General features: G+C 46.2%; 1 long non-coding RNA gene across 1 annotated transcript in view; it reads right to left on the bottom strand.

Moving 5' to 3' along the window:
- LOC123995940 overlaps nucleotides 1-7342 on the bottom strand; it is a 7769-nt gene extending 427 nt beyond the window's left edge. The window contains exons 1-2 of the long non-coding RNA XR_006831912.1: nucleotides 7162-7342; nucleotides 5671-5755 (exon numbers count right to left, since the gene is read on the bottom strand). This is a non-coding gene — a long non-coding RNA (uncharacterized LOC123995940). The remainder of the gene's footprint in view (nucleotides 1-5670; nucleotides 5756-7161) is intronic.
- Nucleotides 7343-12500: the final 5158 nt, after the last annotated feature.

The raw sequence follows: 12500 nt of genomic DNA, 5'->3' as shown, positions 1-12500 counted from the left end.
CTTTACTCGTGGAGAACAGGCTGCTCTGGTCAATGAATGGTACTCCATTTATTCAAGTCAGACCAAAGCTGAATCAATGTCTGCAAGATCACATAACGATCGTGTTCTACATAACAGAACCCAATACAATAGCATTGTATAATGCTACGTTATCATGTAGCCGAAACTCCACAGCGCGAGCTACTAGGCAAAATACACAGAGACTATGCTACAGTTTACCACCATCTATTCTATAATAGAGGCTATGCTACAGTTTACCACTATCTGTTCTATAATAGAGGCTATGCTACACAGTTTACCACCATCTGTTCTATAATAGAGGCTATGCTACAGTAATAGAGGCTATGCTACACAGTTTACCACCATCTGTTCTATAATAGAGGCTATGCTACAGTAATAGAGGCTATGCTACACAGTTTACCACCATCTGTTCTATAATAGAGGCTATGCTACAGTAATAGAGGCTATGCTACAGTTTACCACCATCTGTTCTATAATAGAGGCTATGCTACAGTTTACCACCATCTGTTCTATAATAGAGGCTATGCTACAGTTTACCACCATCTGTTCTATAATAGAGGCTATGCTACAGTAATAGAGGCTATGCTACAGTTTACCACCATCTGTTCTATAATAGAGGCTATGCTACAGTTTACCACCATCTGTTCTATAATAGAGGCTATGCTACAGTTTACCACCATCTGTTCTATAATAGAGGCTATGCTACAGTTTACCACCATCTGTTCTATAATAGAGGCTATGCTACAGTTTACCACCATCTGTTCTATAATAGAGGCTATGCTACAGTTTACCACCATCTGTTCTATAATAGAGACTATGCTACAGTTTACCACCATCTGTTCTATAATAGAGGCTATGCTACAGTTTACCACCATCTGTTCTATAATAGAGGCTATGCTACAGTTTACCACCATCTGTTCTATAATAGAGGCTATGCTACAGTTTACCACCATCTGTTCTATAATAGAGGCTATGCTACAGTTTACCACCATGTGTTCTATAATAGAGGCTATGCTACAGTTTACCACCATCTGTTCTATAACAGAGACTATGCTACAGTAAGAGGCTATGCTACAGTTTACCACCATGTGTTCTATAATAGAGGCTATGCTACAGTTTACCACCATCTGTTCTATAATAGAGGCTATGCTACAGTTTACCACCATCTGTTCTATAATAGAGTATTGGAATAGGCTTCATTTCTCAGAACAAGAATAGACTGATGAGTTTCAGAAGGAAGTTATTTGTTTTTGGATATGTTGAGCCTGTAATCGAACACACAAATGCTGATGCTGCAGATACTCAACTAGTCTAAAGAAGGCCAGTTTTATTGCTTCTTTAATCAGAACAACTGTTTTCAGCTCTACTAACATAATTGCAAAAGGGTTTTCTAATGATCAATTAGCCTTTTAAAATTATAAACTTGGGTTAGCTAACACAACGTGCCATTGGAACACAGGAGTGATGGTTGCTGATAATGGGCCTCTGTACTTGGATTAGCTAACACAACGTGCCATTGGAACACAGGAGTGATGGTTGCTGATACTGGGCCTCTGTACTTGGATTAGCTAACACAACGTGCCATTGGAACACAGGAGTGATGGTTGCTGATACTGGGCCTCTGTACTTGGATTAGCTAACACAACGTGCCATTGGAACACAGGAGTGATGGTTGCTGATAATGGGCGGGCCTCTGTACTCCAATGTAGATATTCCATTCAAAATCCATTTTCAGTCATTTACAACATTAACCATGTCTACACTGTGTTTCTGTATTTCTGATCAATTTGATGTTATTTTAATAGACAAAAAAAATATGCTTTTCTTTCAAAAACAAGGACATTTCTAAGTGACCCCAAACTTTTGAACGGTCGTGTATGTTTGCGCCCATCTCCGTGAACTAATCCATTACGGAGGCCTAGACTAAAAGCCAATTCATGCTCGATTCGGAAATGTGGTAGGAGGCGCCATATGGAGGCTGTGATGCAATTGCACAGCCTCCAAAGGCATGTAGAGGCCGAATCGAGCTCCGTACCGCATCGCCATAGCAAAGCGCAGGAAGTATGAATGCCCTTCTGCTGAGGCCGTATCACCATAAACGCCGCCCTTCTGCTGAGGCCGTATCACCATAAACGCCGCCCTTCTGCTGAGGCCGTATCACCATAAACGCCACCCTTCTGCTGAGGCCGTATCACCATAAACGCCGCCCTTCTGCTGAGGCCGTATCACCATAAACGCCGCCCTTCTGCTGAGGCCGTATCACCATAAACGCCGCCCTTCTGCTGAGGCCGTATCACCATAAACGCCGCCCTTCTGCTGAGGCCGTATCACCATAAACGCTGCCCTTCTGCTGAGGCCGTATCACCATAAACGCTGCCCTTCTGCTGAGGCCGTATCACCATAAACGCTGCCCTTCTGCTGAGGCCGTATCACCATAAACGCTGCCCTTCTGCTGAGGCCGTATCACCATAAACGCTGCCCTTCTGCTGAGGCCGTATCACCATAAACGCTGCCCTTCTGCTGAGGCCGTATCACCATAAACGCTGCCCTTGGAGACGTCAGATTGACCTTTCGACCAGATGCACAATACACTTCCTCTCTCCGGCCAATTTGTGCACATTCACTGTTTCATAACTTCACTGTGTGAATTGTTTGCGTTTGATTGTTAGTGTCTATCAATTCCCCATTACATATATATCACCTGTACGGCATTTACCCTTCATTCCTATCATTTAAAAAACATCTACAATGGTCATGTATTTTAGCACTTTCAATATTATTATTCCAGTCTTCCTGTTCTCATTGTCTGGAGTGGACAACATGGTTTGCAGACTGTACAACACTTATGAGGAACAAGTTCTGGTTTATTTCATTCCATTTCTGAGTTTTGTCAATTTAGTCGTTGTCTTTTGTTTGGAGCGCTCCTGTCAATGTTGAGTAAGGACACGCAGGAAGAGAAGTAGGGAAATGTAGGCCAGGTAGGCATATAAAATGTGCCCATTTGGCAATCTGATAGTATTTCTGATTGGCTTAACGCCCCACCAATAACCTGTGGAGCTTTTCAAAGTGAAGTTTTCACCTCAAACACCAAGCAAACAAAGTCTGTTTTCACATCCACTGAGAATTACAATAGTTCCTCAATGTATTTCAAAAATCATTCCAGTTCTCTCTTTCCGATAACCACTCCGCATGAAAAGGGAAAGATGTCTCTGAAAAATGTCATAAAATAGGACCTAATTACTTCTCATCAGTGCTGGACTTGGACTGAAATAGGTTTCAGTACTCAGTAGGTTCAGGAGCTCCACAAAAAGCTAATATTCGATAAGAGGAACAGGAACAGGAGAATTTGAGGTGCGTCTGCTCCCGGTGAACTCCTACCCAAGTCGACCACTGCTTCTTATCCCTTTGATCAACTAGTCTACAACTGTGTCTGTTCTGATCTCACTGGAGCAGGAAGCTCTGAGGACACAGAATATTTGATACAATGTTGCAACTTCACTTCCACAAGCTTCAGGTTTGACCTAGGTTAATAGTAGATACAATGTTTCAACTTCACTTCCACAAGCTTCAGGTTTGACCTAGGTTAATAGTAGATACAATGTTGCAACTTCACTTCCACAAGCTTCAGGTTTGACCTAGGTTAATAGTAGATACAATGTTGCAACTTCACTTCCACAAGCTTCAGGTTTGACCTAGGTTAATAGTAGATACAATGTTGCAACTTCACTTCCACAAGCTTCAGGTTTGACCTAGAGGTTAATAGTAGATACAATGCTGCGGTCAATGTTGCAAGTTGATTGCAGACAGGCCATGTGTAGCCAATGTGATTTATAGGACATTTATTTTTATCAGGATATTTTCTACCTGCAGGCTGAAATGTTTTTTATTTGTTGGCTTTATGTATGACGTTTTTACATAGTTCAAATCAAATGTTATTTGTCACATGCACCAAATACAACAAACCTTAATGCTTACTCACAAGCCCTTAACCAACAACGCTGTTTAAAGAAAATAACCCGTCAAAAAAACGTAACACGGAAAAACTTTCACGAATGACAGTGAGAAACGTGTAGGGAAGGACACCACAGAAACGTGAAGGACACCGCAGAAACGTGTAGGGAAGGACACCGCAGAAACGTGTAGGGAAGGACACCACAGAAACGTGAAAGACACCGCAGAAACGTGAAAGACACCGCAGAAACGTGAAGGACACCGCAGAAACATGAAGACACCGCAGAAACGTGAAGGACACCGCAGAAACGTGAAGGACACCGCAGAAACGTGAAGGACACCGCAGAAACGTGTAGGGAAGGACACCACAGAAACGTGTAGGGAAGGACACCACAGAAACGTGTAGGGAAGGAGACGACAGAAACGTGTAGGGAAGGACACGACAGAAACGTGTAGGGAAGGACACCACAGAAACGTGTAGGGAAGGAGACGACAGAAACGTGTAGGGAAGGACACCACAGAAACGTGTAGGGAAGGACACCACAGAAACGTGTAGGGAAGGACACCACAGAAACGTGAAGGGAAGGAGACGACAGAAACGTGTAGGGAAGGACACCACAGAAACGTGAAGGGAAGGAGACGACAGAAACGTGTAGGGAAGGAGACCACAGAAACGCGAAGGGAAGGAGACCACAGATGTAGGGAAGGACACCACAGAAGCGTGAAGGGAAGGAGCACGACAAGAAACGTGTAGGGAAGGACACCACAGAAACGTGTAAGGGAAGGACACACAGAAGCGTGAAGGAGACACTGGCGTAAGGTGAGGAGACCACGGGAGCTGAGGCGAAGAAACGTGATAGGGAAGGACACCACAGAAACGTGAAGGGAAGGAGACGACAGAAACGTGTAGGGAAGGACACCACAGAAACGTGAAGGGAAGGAGACGACAGAAACGTGTAGGGAAGGAGACCACAGAAACGCGAAGGGAAGGAGACCACAGAAACGTGTAGGGAAGGACACCACAGAAACGTGAAGGGAAGGAGACGACAGAAACGTGTAGGGAAGGAGACCACAGAAACGTGAAGGGAAGGACACCACAGAAACGTGAAGGAGACGACAGAAACGTGTAGGGAAGGAGACCACAGAAACGTGAAGGAGACGACAGAAACGTGTAGGGAAGGACACCACAGAAACGTGAAGGGAAGGAGACGACAGAAACGTGTAGGGAAGGAGACCACAGAAACGTGAAGGGAAGGACACCACAGAAACGTGAAGGAGACGACAGAAACGTGTAGGGAAGGAGACCACAGAAACGTGTAGGGAAGGACACCACAGAAACGTGAAGGAGACGACAGAAACGTGTAGGGAAGGACACCACAGAAACGTGAAGGGAAGGAGACGACAGAAACGTGAAGGGAAGGAGACGACAGAAACGTGAAGGGAAGGAGACGACAGAAACGTGTGTTTAAAGTAGAGGTAAAGAAACACAGAACACGTGCGAAGAAACTTTGGGACCTTTAATCTGGCGAAAAAATGGTCAGGGAAAAGTCGGATCTGCAGCGAAAATGTTATCAGTATTGTGGATACGGTTGGTAGGAGACTCACCTTGTAACTGAGGGTCAAACCATCCAAATTATTAAATCTGTTTCTACCACAGCCAACCTGTTATCATGTGGATACGGTTGGTAGGAGACTCACCTTGTAACTGAGGGTCAAACCATCCAGATTATTAATTGGCTGTTTCTTTCTGACTGGGTCTATAGTCTCCAGAAAGATGGACAACCTGGAAAACAGACATTTTTCTTTAACTTTATTGTGACAATAAATTCAATGCCATCAAAATGGGGAAAAAAACAACTATTAGCCATATTACATCCTGTGTGATCAGTTAGCCTATCACCATTGTTGATATCACATCCTGTGTGATCAGTTAGCCTATCACTATTGTTGATATCACATCCTGAGTGATCAGTTAGCCTATCACCATTGTTGATATCACATCCTGTGTGATCAGTTAGCCTATCACTATTGTTGATATTACATCCTGTGTGATCAGTTAGCCTATCACTATTGTTGATATCACATCCTGTGTGATCAGTTAGCCTATCACTATTGTTGATATCACATCCTGTGTGATCAGTTAGCCTATCACTATTGTTGATATTACATCCTGTGTGATCAGTTAGCCTATCACTATTGTTGATATCACATCCTGTGTGATCAGTTAGCCTATCACTATTGTTGATATCACATCCTGGTGATCAGTTGGCCTATCACTATTGTTGATATCATCCTGTGTGATCAGTTAGCCTATCACTATTGTTGATATCACATCCTGTGTGATCAGTTAGCCCTATCACTATTGTTGATATCACATCCTGTGTGATCAGTTAGCTATCACTATTGTTGATATCACATCCTGTGTGATCCAGTTAGCCTATCACTATTGTTGATATCATCCTGTGTGATCAGTTAGCCTATCACTATTGTTGATATCATCCTGTGTGATCAGTTAGCCTATCACCATTGTTGATATCACATCCTGTGTGATCAGTTAGCCTATCACTATTGTTGATATCACATCCTGTGTGATCGGTTAGCCTATCACTATTGTTGATATCACATCCTGTGTGATCAGTTAGCCTATCACTATTGTTGATATCATCCTGTGTGATCAGTTAGCCCTATCACTATTGTTGATATCACATCCTGAGTGATCAGTTAGCCTATCACTATTGTTGATATCACATCCTGTGTGATCAGTTAGCCTATCACTATTGTTGATATCACATCCTGTGTGATCAGTTAGCCTATCAACTCACTGAAATCTCTCAAAACCAGAGCAAACCCTAACCAATGATCAGTGTGAGGTGTAACCAATGAGAGCCCAGTCAGTGTGGTGTAACCAATGAGCCCAGTCAGTGTGGGGTGCTAACCAATGAGAGCCCAGTCAGTGTGGGGTGTAACCAATGAAAGCCCAGTCAGTGTGGTGTAACCAATGAGAGCCCAGTCAGTGTGGGGTGTAACCAATGAGAGCCCAGTCAGTGTGGGGTGTAACCAATGAGCCCAGTCAGTGTGGGTGTAACCAATGAGCCCAGTCAGTGTGGGGTGTAACCAATGAGAGCCCAGTCAGTGTGGGGTGTAACCAATGAGAGCCCAGTCAGTGTGAGGTGGTTTGTGTTGCAGTACCTGCTGCTGTCCTCTGGACACCGCTGTCCCCAGCTTCCTGCAGTTGAACGTTGAGGAACGCCAGTTGCTGCCAGCTCTCCTTCTCCAGGACCTTATCAAAGATGGCTGTATAGAAGTCATACATGGTGTCTCCTGCCTCCAAGAGGAAGTAGTTCCTCATGGCCTGAAGGTATTCCAGCAGTCTGGGGTTAAAGGTTAGGTGAGTATAGGGCCTATAACAGCTGTGTAGAAGTCATACTGGGGGACCTCAGCAGTCTGGGGGGGTTAAAGGTTAGGGTGAGTATAGGGCCTATAACAGTGTAGAAGTCATACTGGGGACCTCAGCAGTCTGGGGGTTAAAGGTTAGGGTGAGTATAGGGCCTATAACAGCTGTAGAAGTCATACTGGGGGACCTCAGCAGTCTGGGGTTAAAGGTTAGGGTGAGTATAGGGCCTATAACAGCTGTAGAAGTCATACTGGGGACCTCAGCAGTCTGGGGGTTAAAGGTTATGGTGAGTATAGGGTTTGGGGAGGGCCAGGGACACCTGTGCTAGTCAGTCCTACAGTACTGGAACTATTAATGAGTCCCAAATGATACGATATTCCCTATATATTGCACTACTTTGACCAGGGCCAATAGGGCTGTGGTGCACTTTATAGGGCAAGCCTAACCCTCTTCCTGGAGATCTATGTCCAACCCAATCCTAATTTAGCATATCTGATTCAGCTAGTTAAGGTCTTGTTGAGCAGCTAATTATTAGAATCATGTGTGTTAAATTGGGATTGGACTGAAAACCTACAGGACAGTAGACTGCCAGGAAGAGGGTTGGACTGAGAACCTACAAGACGGTAGATCTCCAGGAAGAGGGTTGGACTGAAAACCCACAAGATAGTAGACCTCCAGGAAGAGGGTTGGACTGAGAACCTACAGGACAGTAGATCTCCAGGAAGAGGGTTGGACTGAGAACCTACAGGACAGTAGATCTCCAGGAAGAGGGTTGGACTGAGAACCTACAGGACAGTAGATCTCCAGGAAGAGGGTTGGGCAGCCCTGATATAGGAAATAGTTATCAACAGTAGTGCACTATATAGGAAACAGCGTGTCATTTGGGATGAAGCCTATACCCACTCAATGATACGGTACCTGGTATGTTTCAATCACCTTAATTGATGAATGAAGTACAAGGGAAGAATGAACACCTGGCCCTGGAAGACTAGAGACATGAGACAGAGTACTGACTGACAGGACACCTGGAGGACTAGAGCACCTGGAGGACTAGAGACATGACAGAGTACTGACTGACAGACACCTGGAGGACTAGAGCACCTGGAGGACTAGAGACATGACAGAGTACTGACTGACAGACACCTGGAGGACTAGAGACATGACAGAGTACTGACTGACAGACACCTGGAGGACTAGAGACATGACAGAGTACTGACTGACAGACACCTGGAGGACTAGAGACATGACAGAGTACTGACTGACAGACACCTGGAGGACTAGAGACATGACAGAGTACTGACTGACAGACACCTGGAGGACTAGAGACATGACAGAGTACTGACTGACAGACACCTGGAGGACTAGAGACATGACAGAGTACTGACTGACAGACACCTGGAGGACTAGAGACATGACAGAGTACTGACTGACAGACACCTGGAGGACTAGAGACATGACAGAGTACTGACTGACAGACACCTGGAGGACTAGAGACATGACAGAGTACTGACTGACAGACACCTGGAGGACTAGAGACATGACAGAGTACTGACTGACAGACACCTGGAGGACTAGAGACATGACAGAGTACTGACTGACAGACACCTGGGAGGACTAGAGACATGACAGAGTACTGACTGACAGACACCTGGAGGACTAGAGACATGACAGAGTACTGACTGACAGACACCTGGAGGACTAGAGACATGACAGAGTACTGACTGACAGACACCTGGAGGACTAGAGACATGACAGAGTACTGACTGACAGACACCTGGAGGACTAGAGACATGACAGAGTACTGACTGACAGACACCTGGAGGACTAGAGACATGACAGAGTACTGACTGACAGACACCTGGAGGACTAGAGACATGACAGAGTACTGACTGACAGACACCTGGAGGACTAGAGACATGACAGAGTACTGACTGACAGACACCTGGAGGACTAGAGACATGACAGAGTACTGACTGACAGACACCTGGAGGACTAGAGACATGACAGAGTACTGACTGACAGACACCTGGAGGACTAGAGACATGACAGAGTACTGACTGACAGACACCTGGAGGACTAGAGACATGACAGAGTACTGACTGACAGACACCTGGAGGACTAGAGACATGACAGAGTACTGACTGACAGACACCTGGAGGACTAGAGACATGACAGAGTACTGACTGACAGACACCTGGAGGACTAGAGACATGACAGAGTACTGACTGACAGACACCTGGAGGACTAGAGACATGACAGAGTACTGACTGACAGACACCTGGAGGACTAGAGACATGACAGAGTACTGACTGACAGACACCTGGAGGACTAGAGACATGACAGAGTACTGACTGACAGACACCTGGAGGACTAGAGACATGACAGAGTACTGACTGACAGACACCTGGAGGACTAGAGACATGACAGAGTACTGACTGACAGACACCTGGAGGACTAGAGACATGACAGAGTACTGACTGACAGACACCTGGAGGACTAGAGACATGACAGAGTACTGACTGACAGACACCTGGAGGACTAGAGACATGACAGAGTACTGACTGACAGACACCTGGAGGACTAGAGACATGACAGAGTACTGACTGACAGACACCTGGAGGACTAGAGACATGACAGAGTACTGACTGACAGACACCTGGAGGACTAGAGACATGACAGAGTACTGACTGACAGACACCTGGAGGACTAGAGACATGACAGAGTACTGACTGACAGACACCTGGAGGACTAGAGACATGACAGAGTACTGACTGACAGACACCTGGAGGACTAGAGACATGACAGAGTACTGACTGACAGACACCTGGAGGACTAGAGACATGACAGAGTACTGACTGACAGACACCTGGAGGACTAGAGACATGACAGAGTACTGACTGACAGACACCTGGAGGACTAGAGACATGACAGAGTACTGACTGACAGACACCTGGAGGACTAGAGACATGACAGAGTACTGACTGACAGACACCTGGAGGACTAGAGACATGACAGAGTACTGACTGACAGACACCTGGAGGACTAGAGACATGACAGAGTACTGACTGACAGACACCTGGAGGACTAGAGACATGACAGAGTACTGACTGACAGACACCTGGAGGACTAGAGACATGACAGAGTACTGACTGACAGACACCTGGAGGACTAGAGACATGACAGAGTACTGACTGACAGACACCTGGAGGACTAGAGACATGACAGAGTACTGACTGACAGACACCTGGAGGACTAGAGACATGACAGAGTACTGACTGACAGACACCTGGAGGACTAGAGACATGACAGAGTACTGACTGACAGACACCTGGAGGACTAGAGACATGACAGAGTACTGACTGACAGACACCTGGAGGACTAGAGACATGACAGAGTACTGACTGACAGACACCTGGAGGACTAGAGACATGACAGAGTACTGACTGACAGACACCTGGAGGACTAGAGACATGACAGAGTACTGACTGACAGACACCTGGAGGACTAGAGACATGACAGAGTACTGACTGACAGACACCTGGAGGACTAGAGACATGACAGAGTACTGACTGACAGACACCTGGAGGACTAGAGACATGACAGAGTACTGACTGACAGACACCTGGAGGACTAGAGACATGACAGAGTACTGACTGACAGACACCTGGAGGACTAGGACATGACAGAGTACTGACTGACAGACACCTGGAGGACTAGAGACATGACAGAGTACTGACTGACAGACACCTGGAGGACTAGGACATGACAGAGTACTGACTGACAGACACCTGGAGGACTAGGGACATGACAGAGTACTGACTGACAGACACCTGGAGGACTAGAGACATGACAGAGTACTGACTGACAGACACCTGGAGGACTAGAGACATGACAGAGTACTGACTGACGAACACCTGGAGGACTAGAGACATGACAGAGTACTGACTGACAGACACCTGGAGGACTAGAGACATGACAGAGTACTGACTGACAGACACCTGGAGGACTAGAGACATGACAGAGTACTGACTGACAGACACCTGGAGGACTAGAGACATGACAGAGTACTGACTGACAGACACCTGGAGGACTAGAGACATGACAGAGTACTGACTGACAGACACCTGGAGGACTAGAGACATGACAGAGTACTGACTGACAGACACCTGGAGGACTAGAGACATGACAGAGTACTGACTGACAGACACCTGGAGGACTAGAGACATGACAGAGTACTGACTGACAGACACCTGGAGGACTAGAGACATGACAGAGTACTGACTGACAGACACCTGGAGGACTAGAGACATGACAGAGTACTGACTGACAGACACCTGGAGGACTAGAGACATGACAGAGTACTGACTGACAGACACCTGGAGGACTAGAGACATGACAGAGTACTGACTGACAGACACCTGGAGGACTAGAGACATGACAGAGTACTGACTGACAGACACCTGGAGGACTAGAGACATGACAGAGTACTGACTGACAGACACCTGGAGGACTAGAGACATGACAGAGTACTGACTGACAGACACCTGGAGGACTAGAGACATGACAGAGTACTGACTGACAGACACCTGGAGGACTAGAGACATGACAGAGTACTGACTGACAGACACCTGGAGGACTAGAGACATGACAGAGTACTGACTGACAGACACCTGGAGGACTAGAGACATGACAGAGTACTGACTGACAGACACCTGGAGGACTAGAGACATGACAGAGTACTGACTGACAGACACCTGGAGGACTAGAGACATGACAGAGTACTGACTGACAGACACCTGGAGGACTAGAGACATGACAGAGTACTGACTGACAGACACCTGGAGGACTAGAGACATGACAGAGTACTGACTGACAGACACCTGGAGGACTAGAGACATGACAGAGTACTGACTGACAGACACCTGGAGGACTAGAGACATGACAGAGTACTGACTGACAGACACCTGGAGGACTAGAGACATGACAGAGTACTGACTGACAGACACCTGGAGGACTAGAGACATGACAGAGTACTGACTGACAGACACCTGGAGGACTAGAGACATGACAGAGTACTGACTGACAGACACCTGGAGGACTAGAGACATGACAGAAAGTACTGACTGACAGACAC

The sequence above is a fragment of the Oncorhynchus gorbuscha genome, linkage group LG02 (assembly GCF_021184085.1).
Source record: "Oncorhynchus gorbuscha isolate QuinsamMale2020 ecotype Even-year linkage group LG02, OgorEven_v1.0, whole genome shotgun sequence".
Taxonomy (NCBI): domain Eukaryota; kingdom Metazoa; phylum Chordata; class Actinopteri; order Salmoniformes; family Salmonidae; genus Oncorhynchus; species Oncorhynchus gorbuscha.
This window is presented reverse-complemented; position numbering and strand designations above follow the sequence as displayed.